At 37.8% G+C, this 13,848-nt stretch overlaps 1 non-coding gene across 1 annotated transcript; it reads right to left on the bottom strand.

Moving 5' to 3' along the window:
• Positions 1–3,929: 3,929 nt before the first annotated feature.
• Positions 3,930–4,058, bottom strand: LOC127214435 (small nucleolar RNA SNORA61). Its single transcript, XR_007833838.1, has one exon. It is a non-coding gene; the product is annotated as a small nucleolar RNA SNORA61 (small nucleolar RNA).
• Between the last annotated feature and the right edge of the window lie 9,790 nt (positions 4,059–13,848).

The following is a 13,848-nucleotide window of genomic DNA, read 5'->3' as shown; positions in this document are numbered from 1 at the left end:
GCCTGTTGAGCAGCCATGCTTTTGAGATAGTGGAGTTCTTATTCCATGAGAGGTCCTGTCTCCAGGCAGTAAGGTAGAGTATGATGGAAGAAGACACTTGCATCTTCTTGCCTCATGCTCTTGCAGCTGTATGTGCACCTGCATACTCATGTGTATGATACACACAAAAGAAAATATTTTATTGCTTTGTAGTTAACAAGAATGAACCATTATAAAACACTGTATTTGATTTTGTTTTCTCTTCTTTTCCTTTTTCTCTTCATCCTTCCTTCATTCCTTCCTTCCCTCACTACCTCCCCCTCCTCCATCCCTCCCTACCATAATATCCATAATATTTATTTTTGCATACAGTGTTTCAAGAGGTAAATTTCTTACCAGAACTCACTTTATATATATCAGGCTGGCTCCCATCTCACATAGATCTGCCTGCCTATTCCTTCTGAGTGGTGGGGGTAAAAGATGTACCATGTTCAGCAAGTTAGTTTTTCAGATTAATAGTCCCTAAATGTGGAGTTAGAAGATAAAAGCAACTGTTTACATATCTCAATTGCAGACAGATACTTAGGGTACAAAAGGATTTATTTATGGGGATTGATTTAAAAATTATAATATTTAAAAATTTACTTGTGTATGTATGTGTCAGGTATGTGCATTCCATGATGTGGGTATGGAGTTCAGAAGACAAATTTTGGGAGGCAATTTTCCTACCATGTGGGTTCTGGGGATTAAACTCAGATTATCAGTCTAAGTGGCAGATGCTTTTACCTGCCGAGCCATCTCATTGGCTCAGGATTGAATTTCAGATGAGTTAAGTTTTAATTGTAAAGCTATTATCATGAGTCATTACATTCTCTTTTTGTTTTCTCTCTTTACTCAATATCCAGTCTCTGATGGAGAGCCCGCTAAGGATGAAAGACTGGAATTCTGTGCTTGGGGAAGATGTAACTGATGATGGTAATCTGGATGTAGAAGTGAACAATGACTTAGAGAATAACGTGCACTGACTTGTGGCGACTGACTCCTTGTTTCCTCTTCATTCCACATGTGTATCGAGCTCCTCATATACTTAGACTTGGCACATTTTGTCTATCTTCATGAAATACCACACCCCCTTTCCACCTTATTTAGCTAGTCTTTTGTGTAAATCTTTCTTTACCTCTTCGGAGTTGTAGACTTCTTCTCTTTGTTCTTCTCTATAGCCTATATTTCTCCATTATAACAACACAGCTCTTAAGTTCCATAACAAAAGGGGAACTATAGTAAGGTATAGTAATATAAAATATTTGTATTTTTCATTTTTATTTTATAATAGAAGAAACATATTTATGTTTAATAGTACTTAACTTGGAGCCATGGTTCATTAATAATTTTAGTGTTGAAGCCACGGTTGACTAATTAACCTGGATGCTGTAATGCCATAAGAATCTAAGCATAGTTAAGTCCATGGACACTGTTTAGGTAAATATTCAGTTCTTGTTGGGTCTCTGTAGTACACTGTCTATCTTCCTGAGTGTAGATCACTCACCTTATATAAATTATTATTTTTATTTTAATTACTCTTTTTACTGAGACAACATCTTGCTGTAGGTCAAGCTGGCCTGGAATTCACCTTGGAGTCCAGGCTGGCCTTATACTCATGGGAATCCCCTTGTCTTAGCTGTGAAATGTTGGAATTAGAGTCAAGAGCAAGTAAGCTCAGCCTCAAATTATTTAATTTTGGCCAGAAGAGGGGCTGCAAGACTAGATAAAGAAGTAATGTATTCATTTGGATGTGTTCACTAAGCATGGTTTTATTTTTCACTGTAGGTAATCAGCCTAAGGGAGCTTTGAGGAAGCCAATATATGCTACTGAGGTTTGTATTAGTATGTAAAAATCTAGATGAGAAGGAGCAGGACCTACAGCAGACATGAAATCTGTGTGTCCTTAGTAACTAATTTAAAGATTGCTTTAATTTTTTGTATAAGGTTATATGATAAATGATTAGAATGTTCTTTTTCTTTTGATGTATTAATTTTCTGTGCATTGGTGGTTTGCCAGTATGCTTGTTTTTATGAGGGTTTGAGATTCCCTGGGACTGAGCACAGACAGTTGTGAGCTGCCATGTGCGTGTAGAGACTTAAATTCAGGTCCACTGGAAGAGCAGCCACTGTACTATCTCTCCAGCCCCTAGGATTTCCTTATAAATTTCTTTTTTTTATATCAACTTTAGAAATTTTTATAATTATAGTATTTAGAAATGTTCAAATTGTACACTCATTTCTTCCATTAAAGATATCTTCAGAATATTATTGTTTTATTTAACCATTCCCCATGTGCATTCTTTTCTTCTGGTTCCAATGGTTCTATATACTCTTTTGAGAAATAAATAATAGCTGTGTTTTCTTCTGGTTTATTCCCTCTGTCAGTTCTTAGTTAATCTGTGTAAAAGTCCTGATTGTATACGGTGAAGGCTGCTTTGGCAGCTGCACTGATGTCTTTATGTTGTCCATGATATCATCACAGGGAAAATAACTGCAGGACAGTAGTATGGGGTATATTGGGGATGTGTGTTTCTTTTGTGTAATTGATAATTGCTTTTCTTCTTCTTTTCCTTCTTTGAAGTTAAGTGCTTCATTAAAAACCCTAGAAGGAGACAGAAACCAAATTTATACTCAGTTATCTGAAATAGATGCAACAAATGATGATCTTACAGGTAAGGGTTCTTGACGAGCACATCTCCTTAAAGAGAATGAATTACTTCTGAGTTTTACTGTCAGTGGTAAATGTAGTCCATTTTCTCTTATATTTATGTAAATTATTAAAAGTATGTAAGAATGTGGAGTATGGTGCATCTTTGTTAGGGTTTCTATTGCTATGTAGAGACACCTTGACCATGGCAACTCTTATAAGGAAGACATTCATTGGATCTGGCTTATAGTTTAGAGTTCTAGGGCCTGCAAATTATAAGTATACCATAAAGTAGTATTCCATAGTAATTGCACTGCAGAAGATCACACAGGCAGACATGGTGCTGGGGAAAGATCCAGGAGTTCTATATCTAGATCTGCAGGCAGCAGGAAGAGTGCCACTGTGTCAGTCTTGAGCATCAGAAACCTCAAAGATCACCCTCAGTGACAACTTCCTCCAACAAAGCAATACTTCCTAATAGTGTCACATCCTCTGAGCCTAGGGTGACATTTTCACTCAAGCCACCACAAGGAGTACAATGTTGGATATAGTTTTAGATGTTAAAAAGTTTTAAATTTAATTTTTTCCTTACATTTTTTAAAATTGAGAAAGTGATCTTCAGGACTTGAGCTTGTAATGTCTACTATTTTAATATATTCATATAATTTATTAGCATACACAAGAGTGGCTTTACACCTGTAAAAATATATTTTTTATGGAAAGCATTAAAAAAGTTTGCTGATTTTGTTCACATTGAAAAATAGTTTTTGCCAGTTGTGTTTGTGCTGTAAAAGGTATATCACATCTCACTGTGTTAATGAAATAAATTCATATTTTTATATCTGAAAAGAATGGATGGACATATTCAAATGTCTGTGCTGGTTAACTCAGAATGGAACCACAGGCATCTTTTTTTTATTTCTCCTCATCTATATTTTCTTTTCAAAACAGGCTTTATTGATCCTGTTACACTTGCTTAAATGATGCAACATAAGACAAAAGCTTCTGCTTGTAGAGCTTCATTTTTACCTGCCTGATGCTTTTCCTGCCGTTTCTAACTCTACACCTATGATCACAGGCAAAGCCCCTTCACTGATTAAACAGCTGAATATAAACATACCAGAAATCAACATCAACAAAATAATCCTCTCAATGAATGCAAGAAACGTCAATATGTAGTCAACCATTGCCACGGCTGCCCAGAACTTCACATTTCTTCCTTTTCATTCTTAACTTATTCTGTCTTCCAAATGATAGCCAGAACCATTTGAATCTGGACCTATGCTCTATACCAGACTTCATCGTTGTGAGGCCAGCTTCAGTGTACTTTATCTTCTTTATAACCTTCACGACCAGGGTTGAGATCTGATGAGAAAAAGACCAAAAGGGTCTCAAAGGCCTTTAAGACTTTTAATGAGCAAAATGCTTAAAAAAGATTGAACCATTGGATTAAATTGCCCTACTCACTGATTATAGTAATTGTATTGTTATTAGACCTGAAAAAACACTAGTCTAATTAAAAAAATGCTGCTATCTGAGAAGAATAGTAGTAACAGTGTGGAAGATACAGAGAGGAATAGGCACTCTGTTTTCAAGGCAGCTTTATCGAGGCATACATTAACGTACATGTATCTTAGTAGGAAGTACCAGTGTAGCAAGCAATTAGTTCACCAGTTATTCCATTGTTTACTCCTTCTCTTGGCCAGTCTTAATCCCCCCACCAAATAATATTGGAAACTCTTGTGTGTGTAGAGCGTTCCTCCAAATCCACCTTTTCTTTTTCCATGGTGTTTTTAAAAATTATTTAATGTTTTTTATTTATTTACTTTATTGGGAGTTTGCTCACATATATGTCTGTGTGAGAGTGTCAGATCCTCTGGAACTGGAGCTACAGACAGCTTTGAGCTGCCCTGTGGGTTATCAGAATTGAGCCAAGGTTCTCTGGAAGAGCATTCATTGCTCTTAACTGCTGTGCCATGTCTCCAGCCCCAACATTCTTTCCTTAATGCGTCATAAAATTTTTCAATAATTAATTTTTAACATATGGGAGCATTTTTCTCTAACCATCTCTCATCTCCCATAGATTCTGGCCTTTTTGGTAATTTATAGTGTCCTTCCTTTAAATGCATGTTTCTATGTAACCCCTGGCTTCTTGAAGTCCTCACATTTCTACCTCAGCTTCTCACATGTCTGCTTTATATAGGCTTAAAATTACTGCACCTGGCCTGTACAGTGCCCTATTATAGTGTCTGGGTTGAGTGCATAAAAGCCCCTTCTTCTGAGCCTGATGGTCTGAATTCAGTCTCCAGTGGAAGGAGAGAACAGACCCCTGCTAGTTGTCCTCTGACCTTTGCCCACCTGGGCATGCAGGCTGAGGTGAACACACACACACACACACACACACACACACACACACACACACACACACACGTTTTTTGAATTGAGCTATACTTTTTCCCAGTCCCCTTCCCTCTGAGCCCCTGCCCTCCACGTCTCCCAAACACTTAGTTTTAAAAGTTTTAAAATGAGATAAAGTAAGACACTAGAAAAAAGAGCTTGAGTGTATAATGGTAAAATAATTTGTGTTGTTTTTTAAGGCTTCTTTGCATTAGTACGATTCAATTATATTACAGCTTGTATTGACCATTGATTTCTTGATAAGTGACTTGTTAGATCTGGCAGACAGCATGGATGGGCATTTTTTTTTTCTGATATAGCTTTACGATTTTTGCAGAAGTCAACTATTCATGATTTCCTGTACAATTTCCCCTTTGCTATTACTGTATCGACACAAACTTTTCTTTTGGTCCATATGTTTATTTAGCTTGCATTTTAGTATAATAACATCCCATTGCACATAGTTACTAAACTTTTCCTTGTTATGATTTTGAAACTGCCCTTTTGAAATATAGTGCATTTTTTTTCTTGTATTCGATTGGTTCACATATGTTTTGGGAATGATACCTTAGAGCAGGTCAGAGTTGAGGTTCTCATTTTAATATTAGAGCTGTGTAGAGTTGTATTAATCATAATGAAAGAAAAGTGAGATATGTAAAAATAATGGTGTGCTAGTTCATACAGAATTCACAATCACTTATAATTGTTAATCCATTTTGTGTGTGTCTGTATTCATATGTATATAGAGGACAAAGGTAGATATTCAGGCTTTCTTTCAATTGCTTTCCCCCTTATTCATTGAGAAAGCTGTCATTAAACCTGGATTGTCCTGCTCAGTAAGCCCTAGGGATCTTGTTTTTTCCCTTTTCAGCACTCAGACAGGTCTTATATGGGTGCTCATGACCCAAACTTTGGTCCTCATGTTTGTTTAGCCAGTACCTTACTGACTGAGCTATCTCCCCAATTTTGTGGGTGATTCAGTAGTATAGCAGTTGAAATAATGTAAAAGTCATTATTCTTTCCAGTCTTCATTTTGTTTGAGTCTTGGTCTCTCAGGAAACTGTAAATGAGCACTTATTATCAGCTAGTTTGAATGATAGCACATGAACAATTTAGACTGAAAAAAAGACTGATTTATTATGGTACTAGTAACTGAACTGTTGTGTATAGTAATTGTCTATAGCTGTATGTCCCTGGGCATGTCCAATCTTGTCAATTATCTTTTTTTCTTTAAGATTTATTTATTTATTATGTTTACAATGTTCTGACTGGATGCACACCTGCAAGCCAGATGAGGGCACCAGACCCCATTACAGATTGTGTGAGCCACCATGTAGTTTCTGAGATCTGAACTCAGGACCTTTGGAAAAACAAACACTCCCCTTACCATCTCTAGCCACTAAAAATTTAAGACATATTTTTAATTGTATATTGTCTGAGTGATTCCATATACATTTAAAAAACCCTAGGCGTGTGATTAAGGATTTTTGTTTTCAAGACAGGCTTCTATGTGTATCTTTATAAAGTAGGTGGGTTTTGAAGTCACAGTGATCTGACCAACTTTGTGTATCGTTAATATTTTTAATATGTTTTAATTGTATGAAATTCCTTTAATTTCTTTATTAAGAACTGAAGAATTTCTTTAATTCCTTTAGTTTCTTTATGATTTTGTACCTTTGTCTAGAGCATATGCGAAGTCTCAAGTCTGAACAAGTGTCTTTGCAGTCAGGTAATACACAACTTGAAATCGAGAAACAGAAGCTTCAAAGGAAAATCACAGTGATGAGGGAGCTGTACCAAGACAATGAAAGGATGCTTCACAGGTGAGAGGTGTTTGGTAACTCCAGTGAATGGCAAGTGAAATGTCTTTAAATGCATGTTATGTATTAGAGGCTTTACACATTGATTATTGGATGTTATCAATTACATAGAATCATTCATGTTGTTTCTTTTTTTTTTTTTAATTTGGTGTTTGCTTGTGTTTTCAAGACAGGATTTGTCTGTGTAGCTTTGCAGCCTATCCTGGAATTCACTCTTTAGACCAGGCTGGTCTTGAACTAAGAGAGATCCACCTACCTTTGCTTCCTGACTGCTAGTTTTAAAGGAGTGCCCTACATCACCTGGCTACATCATTCATTTTTAAGAATGTTATTTTGTCTTGGACGATTTTCTTCATGAACAAAATGTAAATATGTTGGAATTCCCAAGCTACCTTTCTCAGTATCTGGTAACATTTATCAGATTATTGCCTTAAACTTATGCTGACATACAGGGTCCAGGAATCTGAGCGGTGTCTTTGGATGGAACTTCCTATTGTATATAAAACTGACTCCTTTCTTCTGCGCAAGTTAGTCTTGCTTAATATTCTTTGTTGTAGTTACTAAATGGCAGTATCATTGTATTTGTGAACAGGACAGCTGTTAGTCATCCTTCAGTGCCCTTTTTGTGTCCCATATTTGTTTGTCTTATCATCAAATACTGTCAAATTTCTTAACCTTTAATCTGATGGCTTTTTATCATCTACCAATACTCTGGTTAAAGCCGTCATTAGCAGTAGTTGGTTCATTACAGTAGCCCTATGAATGTCTTTATATCTTCCTACACTGTCTTTTCTCTGTAAACTCAGAATAACTCCTAAAACATAAATTGTGCATACTGTCACAGTCTTTCCTGCACCCCCCTCAAATGTTTTAAACAGACTTAAAACAAGATTCTCAGAACCAAGTTTACCATACCCACCTTGTGAGAAGCTATAGACTATTCTATGTCTCTTTTCTTTGTTGCTATCTATTGCCATTGGCTTTCTTCATTTTTGGTGTGCCCAGCACATCTGTATGGTAAGGTCTTTCATCTTTCAAGCTTTTTCTTTCCTTCTTTTTATTTTTTTCACTATGTGGTGTTCTATGTGCTTGCATTTTTGAATCTTTGTTTCATTCAGATGTGGGGTCCCGCTGTCATCTTAAAGAAGGCTTTCTCGGTACCCTAACTAAACCAATATCTCTTATTTTGTTTCGTTATTTCTCGTCACATCTTGTTTTGTTCTCTAAACATCATGTCCTCCGCTTTACATTAATTTAAATTCTGTAAGAAGTATGGTACTTTTATTTATATTCCCAGTGCCTAAACTGAAAGGAAAATAGTGGGTTTCCAATCAATATTTGTGCTCAATCAATTCTTCAATATCCTTGAAAGGATAATAATCAACTTTATACAGAAAAAGAAATAAAATCAGGATAGCTAAAACAATCCTGTACAATAAAGAAACTCCAGAAGGCATCACCATCCTCAACTTTAAGCTCTACAACTGACCTATAGTCCTGAAAACAGCCTGGTATTGGCACAAAAATAGACAAGGTCACCAATGAAATTAAATCAAATATTCTGCCATTAACCCACACAGCTACGGACACCTGATTTAGGACAAAACAGCTGAAAGTATATAACGTGAGGAGGAAAACATCTTCAACAAATGGTGCTGGCACAACTGGATGATGGTGGGTAAAAGACTCAGATAGAGCCATGTCTATCGCCATCCACAAAACTCAAGTCCAAGTGGATCAAAGACCTCATCATATGTCCTTCCACACTGAAACTCGTAGAACCTCATAGAAGAGAAAGTGGGAAGTACCCTTGAACAAACTTGTACAGAAGACTGCTTCCTGAACATAACTCTAGTAGCACAGAAACTGAGATGTCCAATTAATAAATGGGACCTCCCCAAACTGAGAAGCTTCTATAAGGCAAAGGACACAGTTGACAAGACCAAACGGCAGCCCACAGACTGGGAAAATATCTTCACCAATCCTACATCTGACAGAGGGCTGATCTCCAAAATATACAAAGAACTCAAGAAACTAGTCAACAAAACACCAAATAACTCTATTAAAAATGGGGTCCAGACCTTAATAGAGAACTCTCAATAGAGGAAATTTAAAAGGCTGAAGGGCACTAAAGAATGTACTCACAGTCCTTAGCTATCAGGGAAATGCAAATAAAGGAACTTCGAGATACCATCTTACTGCTGCCAGATTGGCTAAAATTAGAAACACCAAGAACAACTTATGCTGGACAGGATGTGGAGAAAGGGGAACACTCCTCCACTGTTGGTGAGAGTGCAAAGTTGTACAGTTATTTTGGAGATCATTAAGGCGGTTCCTCAGGAAAATGGGTATCAGTCTACCACAGGCCCCGGCAATCGCCATCTTAGGCATATACCCAACTGATCCACATCCATGCAACACAGATTTCTGTTCTACTATGTTCATGGAAGCATGGTTTGTAATCGCAAGAATCTGGAAGCAACCAACATGCCCTTCAACTGAAGAATGGATAAAGAAGATATAGCACATTTACACAATGGAATACTACTCTGCCGGAAAAGAAAAGAATAGAATCTTGAAATTTGCAGTAAAGTGAATGGACCTTCAAGAAACTATCCTGAATGAGGTAACCCAGTCACAAAAAGAATAAAATTGTATGTACTCAATCATATATGTATTTTAGACTGAGCAAAGGATCACCAGCCTATAATTAACATTGCCAAAGAAATTAAGATGCAAAGAGGATTCTAAGAGATTCATATAAGTTCCCTCACAGAAGGGGAAAGGGACAAGATCTCCTGAGCATATGGGGAGTGGTGGGGCAGTGAGTGGAGAGGGAGCTAGGAGGAAGAGAAGGGGAGGAGAGGAAAGCATGTGGGCCTAGGAAGATTGAGTCAGGGGAGGAATAGATGAGAAGAGAGAGGGAACATAATAGAGGGAGCAATTATATGTTTGAAGAGAAAAATGAACCTAGAGAAATATCCAGAGACCTTCAAGTCTCACTGCAAGTAACAATTTGAGCAACAGTGGAAGGGCTACCATAAATGCCCTTCCCTGATAATGAGATTGAGGACTGTCTTATCCACCATCATAGAGCTATCATCTAGCAGCAGATGGAAACAGAAGCAGACACCCACAAGTAACCACTGAGCAAAACAGGAATTCAGAAGCAGAGAGAGAGGACAAGACCAGGCTACAAATATACATTGAGACAGCCAACCTGAAAAAAGGAGGAGCTACTAGGCCCCCAGACTGATAGCTGGGATTCCAGCATTGGACTGACTCAGACTCCCTAAACATAGGTCTCTGCCGGAAGGCCTGGGAAGTCTAAGGGACCTTGACAGTGGAAACAGGATATGTACCTGGTGCACAAAAGGACTTTGGGTGCACATCCCCCATGGAGGGATACTCCCTTAACCTAGAGACAGGAGAGAAGGCCTAGTCCCTACTCCAAATGATGTGTCAGATTTAGATGACCCCTCCTGGAAGACATCACCCTACATGTGGAGTGGGGGGTGGGAGAGGAGTGTGGTCGGGGGCATGGGGGTATGAACAGAGGGAAACAGGGAGGGAGTGAGGGGGAACTGGGATTAATATGTAAAATGAAAATAAGTAAATAAAATTGTACTCAGTGTATTTAAATATTGATGGCAATATGAGACATTGCCCTGACATGTCCAGATAAGGCAGAGAAAATACCCTTGTGATACCAATCTTGCAATTGCAGATTTCCTAATAAGAATTATAGTTTAGAGTTTTCATTATAAAACCAAGCACACTTTCACTTTTATTGCCCTTTGGAAGTCCCTTGTCTGTCCTATTCCTTCATACATTAAGTGTGCATGTATTTATGTATGTGTGTGTGCGATGTAAAGTCCATTGTTAAATTTGTTTGTAACCTTAAAGCCTGTTTTTTTTCCCCAGAGATTTGCTGGCCTTTCATTTGTAAACTGAGAATGATGAAGATTCTGAGAGGCCCAGTGTGAGAACTCCTGGTTGAGGGCTAACACAGCAATTTCTTTCAGTTCTCATTCTGTAAACAATTGTCTTCTCTGACTACCTCTTCTTTTTAGAATTGTTTATTTGGTGAGGTACCTGTTCACATAGAACCCAAGCATGTGCTTGAGTGCTGTCACGTGTTCTTGATGGTGAGAAGGCCATAATATACTTTGTGAAAAAAATGCCATGTATAAGATTAACTTTGTTTTGTCTTAACTTACAGTGCTGTTGGTTGGGAATTTACTTTAGGAAATACACAACTTATGTTAACCAAGATGTGTTTTATTTTGTTCGAGACTGTTTCATGTAGTCCATGCTGGCTTGACCCTGATTACAGTCAGCTGTGACTTTTAACTCCTGATCTTTCTGCTGTCACTTCCCAAGTGCTTGGAACAGATGTTTTCCACCACTGTAGATTTTATCTAGTTTTAAAAATGATTTATTATGCTGGGCATGGATGGGGTACACGTTTAATCCCAGCACTCAGGAGGCAGAGGCTGCTGAATCTTTGTGAGTCTGGTCTACAAAGCTACATAGAAAAACCCCATCTTATCAACCAAAGCAAAATAAAGAAACAAAACTGTGATTTGCTCTTTTAAATTATGTATGATGTGTGTGAACCTGTAAAAATAAGTGCTGGTGCATGTAGAAGTCAGAAATGTTGGCCCTCCCTGGAATTGTAGATAACATGCTGTTATGAGTCACTGGATATGGGTCTTGGGAACTGAGCTCAGGTCCTCTGCAAGAGCAGGATGTACTCTTCTTAATGGCTGAACTATTGCTCCTGCCCATGGATATTTATTTTCATTTTATGTGTATGTGAGAGTTCCTGTATGTATGTCTATGCACAATGCCTGTGCCTGGTGCTCTCTAAGGCCCGAAGAAGGCGTTGGATCTCTTGAAACTGAGTTACAAATGCTTGTGAGCTGCCATGTGGTTACTGATTACTGAACTTGTGTCCTCTGCCAGAGCAGTTTGTGCACTCTTAGGTGTGAGCCATCTCTCCAGTCCGATGGCGAGTTTTAAATAAAATACACAGGATTCAAAGTTGTGTATTCTTTACATCATATGTTTCATGAAAAGTGATCAACAGAGAAGTAATCCTGTATTACCCCAGGAACCAGTGGCCCCAGTATTTGCTAATTTACCAGTTAATGGTTAATGAGTTAATGAAGTTAATGAATAATGCTTAAAAATTCAAAGGTGCAACACATTTTTTTTGTCCATTTTCAAAGTAGTGGTGAAAATATGCATTGTGTTCTGTTTGTATGTGTTCACACTGTGATTTAATGTATTACTTTATTTTCTGTTGCTGTCCTGATCACACTGGTCATAATGAAAAGTCTAGGCACAACTGAAATTGAGGCCACGGAGGAGGACTGTTTATTGCGTTGCTTTCCATGGATTGATCAGCTTCCTTATATAACCCAGGGGTGGCACCACTTGCATTGGCTGGGGTCTCTCTTACATCAATTAGTCATGGAGAACATGCCCACAGGCTTGCCTCAAGCACGTCCTGGGGAGTTATTTTTCTCAGTAGAGATTCTCTTTTGCCAAGTTTCTGTAGTTTGTGAGAAGTTGACAAAAAGCCCAATGAGTATGTCTATTTTGAATAGTATTATATATTCTGCTCTGAATCAACTCACAGATCAAGCTGAATTATGCCACAAGCTGTTCTTCAGGGTAGGACATAGAAACTTTGTAAAACTGTATAAATATCAGAATAAGTTCTTGCCTCTATAGGCTATACTTTTGGTTAACTTATTTTCTATATTGCTTTTTTTCATTCACGTTATTTTCTTGTTTTTTTTTTCATGACTGATACATTATGTTCAGCTCTTTAAGTTTAATATTGGGAAGAAGTGAAATATTTGAATCTAGAAGTTTAGTATACTGCTTTATATATGTGATTTCTCTTCGAAGTTCTATCAGTAGAGCTTAAATTTCAACATTTAGGCTGTATTAGTTACTTTTCTGTTGCTGTGATAAAATACAATGGCAGAAAAGAAAACAAACAAACAAACAAAAGCACCTAAATACCAAACTATTCAGGTCAAGGCAACTAGTAGATGGGAGAACTTGTTTTGGTGTACAGTTCCAAAGGGAGAGCCCATGATAGTGAGGGGAGCATGGGAGCATGTTCTTAGAGCAGGAAGAGGAGAGATCATAACCCCCTTAAAGTTGAAGAAGACGGATAAAACTAGAAGTAGGAAGAGGCCATATGCTCCCAAAGCCTGCTCCCGGTGACAATCATGTGTCATATAATAACATGGTGGTACAAAATGGACCACAAATAGGACAATGCCACCCATTGATTCTTTGCCATCTTTGTTTCTTTAAGTATACTCTGATGTCCACACAGTGATGAAATGCCTTGTTGCTTCATTTCTCAGAGACTTATTGTTACATGGTATCTGACTGCTTTCTCTGTACCTTGTTTTCATTTTTATGCAATGGAAATAATAGTTTTGTATGGCTGTTGACTAGTTTAATTGCCCACAGAAATGTCTCGTAACAGTTCTGGCACACAGTAACTGTTCAATAATTTACCTGTTACTCGTTAGTAAAAGAAAAAAAGTAGTGCAGGGTTAGTGCTAGTGCTGGGATTATTTATTCTCTTGTTCTTTTTTTCCTTTTTAAAAGTTTAAATTAGAAACAATATTATTTTAGATATCAATCCCAGTTCTCTCTCCGTCCCATCTTCCCAAGACCCCATCACATCCTTCTTTTGCTGCATAGAAAGGGTGAGGCCTTCAATGGTGGATCATCAAAGTCTGTCACATCATTTGGGGCAAAGCCTAGGTCCTCCCCTTTGTGTCTAGGCTAAGAGACTATCCCTCTGTGGGGATTGGGCTCACTCTCTTATTATTTTTGACTACCAATTAAAAATATTGGGTCTACAACCTTTACTTCAAGCACTCAAGAAGCAAACACGGGTGGATCTATGTGAATTAGAGGCCAATC

The sequence above is a fragment of the Phodopus roborovskii genome, unplaced genomic scaffold (assembly GCF_943737965.1).
Source record: "Phodopus roborovskii unplaced genomic scaffold, PHOROB, whole genome shotgun sequence".
NCBI classification, from domain to species: Eukaryota; Metazoa; Chordata; class Mammalia; order Rodentia; family Cricetidae; genus Phodopus; species Phodopus roborovskii.
The sequence above is the reverse complement of the archived record's forward strand: the minus strand, read 5'-3'. Positions and strand labels throughout refer to the sequence as shown.